Here is a 6,968-nt window from a genome sequence, read left to right on the forward strand (position 1 = left end):
GAAAGGTTTCCCAAGGGCCAGATGGGAGCCAGATGTGTTGGGGTTGGGTTGTCTTGGGCTGGAGAGGAACTTCTGGATGCCCAGAGGGTTGAAGAAGTTGCTGCAAGTAGCCACCTACATATAAAGATATACGGCCCTAGAAGAGTGGCCAAGAGAAGAAGCATCAGCTTTAACCAGGCTCACCAGAAGCACCAGCTTTAAGTAGCTGCTAGGCCTAGAAAACATTAACCATTCATTCTTACCTACCCTCCCATCCTAGCCCTCCACTGTCCATCCTCCACCTTGGCTGGGGGCAGAATTGAACCAGGAGTGACTGAACCAGAAAAGCCAACCATGTTCCCAATCCCTTTCCGCTGGGAGGCTTTAATCTGAAACCAATTTAAGCTGGCAGATTAGAAATGATGCAGTGCTGTTTGGAATTTTTATTGTTCTAGAACTGGATATTCTGATTTCTGAACTGAGACTTCATTTATTACTTAAAGTGACCATAGAACTGCATATTGTCTGAGGAACAGCAAAATAATGGGACCTGCCAGGTTTTCGTGTAGAGGAAAGAAAGATTGAAGAAAGGGTGGGAGAGAAAAAATCAAATTGGAGTTTTATCACAATCTGTTCATCAGATTCTGTTAGCAGAACGCAGATGCCTGCTTCCATCATTTCTTGCCCCCGCAAACTTAAACACTACCTATTCTAACCGTATAGATTCATTCTGCCTGTTTTTATACTTTATATAAACGGAATCTTCAGGATGTGCTCTTTTGTGGCTGGCTTCTTCCTTTCAACATTATGTGAAATTCATCCATATTGTTGCATGTAACTGTATTTCAGTCATTTTTATTGTTGTACAATGTTGTATAGTGTGAACACCACAACTATTGATTGTACCATTCATGGGCATTTAAATGCTTCCAGTTTTTGGGTGCCTGGGTGGCGCAGTCGGTTAAGCGTCCGACTTCAGCCAGGTCACGATCTCGCAGTCCGTGAGTTCGAGCCCCGCGTCAGGCTCTGGGCTGATGGCTCAGAGCCTGGAGCCTGTTTCCGATGCTGTGTCTCCCTCTCTCTCTGCCCCTCCCCAATTCATGCTCTGTCTCTCTCTGTCCCAAAAATAAATAAAAAACGTTGAAAAAAAAATTAAAAAAAAAATAAATGCTTCCAGTTTTTGCCTATTACAAATAGCACTGCTTTGAATAGTATATTACTTTTAACAATAGGGGGACAGCTATTTAAAAATCTCTTGTAAATATTCTTTCCCTTTCATAACCATTACTACCACCCCAGTTCAGGCCTTCAGAAACATTCACTTCGACTATTCACAATAGCCTCCTGATTGATATCCCCATCTATATATAGTTCATCATAAACAATGCCACTAGCTTTATATTCCCAGGGCATAATTATAATTATGCTGCTTCCCTTAGTCCAAAACATTAAATATTGGTGCACCTGGGTAGCTCCATTGGTTAAGCATCTGACTTCGGCTCAGGTCATGATCTCACAGCTCGTGAGTTTGAGCCCTGTGTCAGGCTCTGTGCTGACAGCTCAGAGCCTGGATCCTGCTTTGAATTCTGTGTCTCCCTCTCTCTCTGCCCCTCCATCACTTGCACTCTGTCCCTCTCTCTCAAAAATAAACACAAAAAAAAAAAAAAAACTTAAGGCAAAAATATTAAATGTCTCCCCATTGCCTTCCAACCAGAGCCTAAGTTCCTTAGCTTAGGCATTCAAGGCCTCTTCCTTGCATTTGTGTCCTAATCTAGAACATTTGTGAGTCCTAGTCAAGCTAGGCCATTGCCATGTCCTAAGCACAGGCTTTTTTTCCCTTATCTGCTTCTCTCTTCGTGTCACTCCCACTCCATGTTACATCTTGGTGCCACTGATTGACATTGCTTCCAACAACTAACACACCTGGAGGATTTCTTGTCTTCCTATGCTAAGCTCACATATACTTCTTCCAACAGGAAGCGTACATTCCCTATGGCCCAAGGTAATTTGCCATTTACAGTGCTCTGTTGGAGTCTACCTTATGTATCATGAACTGTCTGTTAGTGTTGCTTTTAGTCATGTTTCATCTTCCCCACTGAACTCTGATTCTGGTGGGGCCCTTGTCTGGTTCATCTCTGTGCCTCCCAGAGCAGCCAGCCCAGCTTCTTACTCATAGAAGGGGCTCAATACATGTTTGTTGAATGACTTTGGAGAAGTTGTTTGAAAATATCTTCCTGATTTTTATCTCCAATTCCCACTTCTCCTTTGAGTGAATTCCCCTCTTGCTCCATGGTATTTTGTGTGTGAGCTGGCTAACTCAAGAACATAGTCTTTGGTGTCTGATCCTTTGATCCTCAAGAAATACTAACTTCTCACTGCCACCCTCTATAATCATTACCATGTAAGCCCCCTATGTCTTATATGAATTCAGTATGATGTATTAGGCATCATTATGTACATGCACTGTGATAGCTGGAATAAAATTTGCTATACACCTGTAAGACTTCATTCCAGAATTTTTACTCTTGGAAATGTTTTAGATCTGTTATTGGTTGATTTTTCAAACTTGCCTTTGTTTGACCACCGTGGACAAAATGCATTTGGGGTGAAATCTGGGGATCTCAACTCAGGTCCATCAATCATTTCAAAGCAAGGAGAAAATAAGACTGGAGCATTCTCTTACTTTCCCATCAATAACTGGCTTCTCAAAACTAGTTCCTAAATTAGTGACTGAAAATATTGGTTATAATGATCAGAAACCTCATTCATTTGCTGTCTCCCCTGTTACTACCCCGAGAGAGGCTGGCTGATTCTGAGCATCAGAGATGACTTAATTTTGTGGTAAGAAAATAGGAATTAGAGGAAGCCAATTAGGAAACCTCAAGGAAGAGGAAGTGTCTCTAGGCTAAAGGGAAGGCTGCTGAGTCTTATTTCCTCTCTGTCCTTAATTCGGTCTCTTGGTGCTGGCGAACTTCTGTACCTCCCTTTCCCCACCTGATTAGGGGGCTGGAATGGGGGTAAGGGTGAGGGTGGCGAGCAGAGCGAATGAAGTTAAATAACATTCCTAAAGACCTCAAGATGATAGGTATGAAAATCTTATCAATGAACTGATTGATGCTTACAGTTCCCACCCCCCTGTCCACAGCCGTGGGTGAGGCTGCATGTGTGTGGGAGAGGGTGGGTAAGAACTGGCTGCTCTCCAAGTTAAGAAAATAGACTTTCACTTCTGAACAATAGCAGAGTGCAGTGCAGGTTGGTGCAGTACTTGGTTTCCTTCTGTACTAGGGTGAGATCAAAGCAAAATAGCCAACAATCCAGTCCTTTATTCACCAGTGGCTCCCCTTTACAAAGAGAGAAGCTGAGTTCAAGTCTATTAGTATGTGACTTATTTTCACAGTAGTGGTTAATATTTTTTTCTATGTGCCTTTAGGGTGGATACAGCATGCTTGCCTGTTTAAGAAACCAAGGTCATGGTCATCAGGTAGTCTGTGGCAAGGCTCAGATTGTAATTCAGCGCTTCTGACACTCAGAGCCTGACCATGTTTGAGACTCAGGCCCCTCCCTTCCCCTTCAGATTTTTCACTGGAACATTTGCTGTTCTCTTAAGCTATGCAGGGCTTCCTGTGTTGTCATACCTAAGGGGAAGTTGTATGTTAAAAACCACCAACGGTTAAGCCCAAGACAGCTGGGGTCTTCCATTGCTTCTTCCAGTATTCTGGGGAGACCCATGAGAACTCTCAAGTGTTTCTCAAGACCTTTGGCTTCCAGAAACAAGAGATCAGTCAAGCACTGCATCTTCATTTAAGGAGGGTTTGAGAAAGCAAGAGAAACGTCAAAAGTTGTAAGAGGATAATACTGACGTTGTTATAGCTAAAAATCAAGGGTAAACTGAAAGCTAAAGGTTTTGGCTCTAAAAAAGAAAAAAAAAGTTTTGGCTCTATATAAGGGAAGGTGGGGGATTCCTGGATAGTTTTAGTTAAATGTCCTTTGGGTTAGGCTGATGCAAGTTTATTCCCTTTCATAGCAAAGGACAACATTCTCAATACTGGCGATGACTAATAGAATCCAGGCACAGAATTATATGGACTGGTAAGGAAAGGATGGAGCAGAATGGAAATGACAGTTGTGTGACTGCTATGTCGACAGACATCATCTTGTACCCACCATTGGTATTGGAGGATGAGAGAACCACACAAGATGTTACGGACAAGGGGGCAGGGGAGTGTTGTTTTATTGGCATCTGGTCACGTAAAGGATTTGAAGGACTTTCAAGTAAAGGCATAATCAAGTGCTTCATGTAAGTCACAGAAGCACACTTCCCCCACATTTGGTGCATTTGTCCTTTTCTGCCCATAAATTATATAGAACTAGAGTACAGAGACATCACTTTTCTCCTTCCCAGAGACTCAGCCAGAATGACAACTCCCAGGCAGCCAACCATAGCTACTGGAGGAAGAGCTGTAGGACTGACATTGCTGTGAGAACGATACAAATAGGGAAACATACAAATAGAGCCAGGTCCCTGCCCTCAGTCCCCTGAGAAGCACCTGACTGGGAAGTCTGGCCAGGGAGCTGGGCAGAGGTCTACCTCCCTCCTACTATCCACCCATGCTGCTACATCCTGAGCTCTGTCCTGGCTCCAGTTGACCTTTGGGGTCCCTTAACATCAAGAAATCCTCACTCTCCTAAAATACTGTTACCAGTGTTGATGGCTAACTCACAGGGCATTGTGTTTCAACATCTGCTAATATCACATGGAAACACAGATAAGCTCCATTTTTATATTCCCTGGGCTCATTGTAAGCTAAGGGCTAAATTCTTATCTTGCCTTTAAACACCACGTGATTCAGCATGTCTGCAGTCACTGGGAATCTACGCTGCCACTTTTTACCTTTGCCTTGTGGGTAACCCCAACCTTCCACCTACCTCCACCCCCAGGGGAGAATGTGGGCCTTGCCAAATGGAGGCCCCCAGGAGATTTTCCAAGACTCACAAGATGTCAAGTCATCTCTAAAATTTTTCAAAAAACCAGAAAGTCATTTCAAAAAGTCTAACTTGGTGGCCTCACAGAGAGGAAGATCAAATTTTCCACACAGACACAGCAAGTCTGCCCCCATAGGCCTGTGTTAAAGCTACAAGAGTATTGACGACTTTGGTGAAAGCTCCCTAACCCAAGGGGGAAGTCCACCTGGGTGAGTAGTTTGGCTGCTGCTTGGCACCCAGTGGCACATATTCAGTCTGCTTCCAGGGGATTTCCCTTAGCAGTGGAATCAGCGAGGGGTTTGTCTTTCAGAAAGATTTCCCAGAGGAATTCATTTGTGTATGGGGAAAAAAATCTCAAATTCTAATATAAAATCTCTGACCTTTTAGGTTTTTGAAATTTGGATTTCTCATTTATTCACAACTCTCTCCAAATTAGGAAAAACAAACATAACAGAAAACTCAGATAGTGAGCATGCATATCCATTGAATGATCTGAGTGCTTACTTCATGCTAGACATGGTTTGCCATTGAGGATACACTGGGGAGCAAAATAAATGTGCCCACTGCCCTAAGGGAGTCTAATGTTCTAATTGTAGCTTTCAGTTTGTGTTTGTGTGGAAAATGAGGTTGATTCTTTCCAGGTTGAGTACTAAAATGTATATACCATCTGAAATCCAATGCCTCTTTCAGGGCCCAGCTTAAATGTAACCTCAAGAAGGGATGAGGATTTCTTTGAACATGTGACATTCTAATGGCTTCCAGTGTCTGTGATTTTAAATGTCCCATCACTGCATGGCAGTGGGAATGAAAAGCAGACATATCCTATCCCATAGGAATAATCAACAGGATTTGGTAACTGACCAGACAGGAAAGCAACAATAACATAAACTGTTTAATGTGCCAGGTTACATGCTAGGTACTTTGTTTAGGTCTTCACTTGCCTTCTCATTTAATCCTCACAACAGCCTCCAATAAAGTGGATCTTATCCAAAATTAATAGATAAGGGAATCCAGACTTAGAGAGTTTGCATAAGGTCATATATCTAGTAACTGCCACAAATGGCATTTAAATCCATATTTAAATAGAAAAGGATGTACTCCTAATCCCGATGCTGTAAGGGATTCATTCATTCAACTAATATTTATTGAGCACTTGATATATGGTAGGCATTGTTCAAGTTGCCTGAGCTACAGGAGTGAACAAAACAAAGATTCTTGCCCTCATGGAGCAAGTGGGGGGTGGGGGCAGTGGGGGTGGGGTGGGGGATGGGACAATAAACAGTGAACAAAATTATGAATTACAGAACAGAAAAAAAGAAAATGAAGGATCAGGATAATATAGGGACAGAGTAAGAAGTTTTGAGGAATCAAAGACTGCTGCAAGGTTTGGGTTCTGAGTTCTTGTAAAGTGTGGTACAAGGGGCGGGAACTGGCTTGGTGGGGGAAGAAATGACATGATGAGCTCTGTTTTAAATACATTGGGTTTTAAGGTACCTTGTGTCTCAAAGTGAAAAACATCCCACAGGCAATTAGATAAGAATGCGTTCTGGAGAAGGGTCCAGCTAGAGACACCAGCATGGGGTGGGGGTGGGGGGCTGTTGAGGCTGTGCAACTAAAAGGGTTCACCCTCCTTGGCAGCCTTACAGAGAACTCTTTATGACTATTCAGGTAAAGTCTGGTAAATTATAATACACTAGCGTTGCTCAGAGTGTGAGGAAAAAAGCACCCAAAAGGTCAGGAGTTGGTCCTGAGGGTAGGGTAGGGACCTGCGGCAGAAGTAAGGGACAACTTTTATCGGTACACTTGGAAATTAGAGCTGGAAAGTACCCTGTGTGCCAAAGATGTTGTATGCATTTAGTATTATCTTAATCATGTCTCACTTTTGGACTTTTTCAGCTTGATAAAAATGGAAGTTTAATTTTTAAAAACATTGTTGACATTTGGGGTTTCCTTAAGAACTACTTAAGAGGGTCTTACACATTTTTTTCCTTTAAATGCAAAGTGAG

The sequence above is a fragment of the Lynx canadensis genome, chromosome B3, assembly GCF_007474595.2.
Source record: "Lynx canadensis isolate LIC74 chromosome B3, mLynCan4.pri.v2, whole genome shotgun sequence".
Taxonomy (NCBI): domain Eukaryota; kingdom Metazoa; phylum Chordata; class Mammalia; order Carnivora; family Felidae; genus Lynx; species Lynx canadensis.